The sequence below is a fragment of the Aplysia californica genome, unplaced genomic scaffold, assembly GCF_000002075.1.
Source record: "Aplysia californica isolate F4 #8 unplaced genomic scaffold, AplCal3.0 scaffold00838, whole genome shotgun sequence".
Classification (NCBI taxonomy): domain Eukaryota; kingdom Metazoa; phylum Mollusca; class Gastropoda; order Aplysiida; family Aplysiidae; genus Aplysia; species Aplysia californica.
Window position 1 is genome coordinate 190644 of NW_004798108.1, and position 1142 is coordinate 191785.

The 1142-nt window shown below is 39.3% G+C and overlaps 1 protein-coding gene across 1 annotated transcript in view; it reads right to left on the bottom strand.

The window, feature by feature from the left end:
- Positions 1-822, bottom strand: part of LOC101864261 (solute carrier organic anion transporter family member 4A1) — a gene marked incomplete in the record, with an annotated part of 19034 nt that extends 18212 nt beyond the window's left edge. The window contains 1 exon segment of the mRNA XM_013088934.2: positions 178-822.
- Positions 823-1142: the final 320 nt, after the last annotated feature.

Below are 1142 nucleotides of genomic sequence, written 5' to 3' on the forward strand. Positions count from 1 at the left end.
GAAGAAGAAGAAGAAGAAGAAGAAGAAGAAGAAGAAGAAGAAGAAGAAAAACTATTACAGCAATAACAACAACCACAACAACAACGGCAATAGCAGCAAACAACAGCAGGAAGAACAAAAATAATAGTAAAACAAGCAATACTTCACATGAAAGCGATCACTATTGAGAACACTTACTTCTAAGTACCGGTTCTCACAGTTCCACAAACGATGAGATATCCCAACAATGGCATAGAATTTTTAAAAAAATTAAAAACACGCGATAGCCTAAGTCTGCACGTCTTCCGTTTAGGTCGTCATGCCACAACTAAAATAGAAAGTACACTTGTATACGGTTTAGGGGCCAGTACGTCGGCAGGCAGGCAGATCAACTAGATTCACTTTCCTAACCACGCATAACGTCAAGTGACCTCGCACCGAATTCCTGTCTTTTTTTTTTTATTAGACCTGTTCAACGCGTGTGTATTCCCAACCTTGCGATGTCGTTTCCCAGGAAAACGACACTTTACAGTCCTTTACTTAGAGATTGTCATCGAGTTCTCACGTCTTTTAAAGAGGGCTTTTTCCATAATTTTCTCTTTGTTTTTTTTTTGTTTTTTTGTTTTTTGTTTTTTTTGGTATCATTATTCAAAGTCATTTCTATACCATTCCATAGAATACACTTGAATCCAAAGCTTCATGTGAACACCGCAGTTATACACCTAGCACCGGCCCACGAAAGAGAATCTTGACTCATTCGGTGTAACCAGTCCTAAGATCAACAATAGATCCCAAATTTGTAAATTTATATTAGAAAAGTAAGAACCCAACAATGTGAGGAGATCTGTAAAATCTATTTCTAACATAGAACTGTATTTTAAAAAAGAAAAACACCACCACCACCATAACCATTACCACCACCACTACCAGCACTACCACCTCCACCACCACCACCGCCACCTCTAACAACAACAACAGCAATAACAGCAGCAGCAGCAGCAGCAGCAGCAGCAGCAGCAACAGCAGCAGCAAAAACAAAGACAACTGCACAGCACCGGTACCTTATTCCGGGAAAGTATGATAATGTGTTGAAAATATAATTTTGATCCTGGCAGTCACCCCATAACCGCATGTAAATAGCCGTCAATTTTATTTTGTGTGCG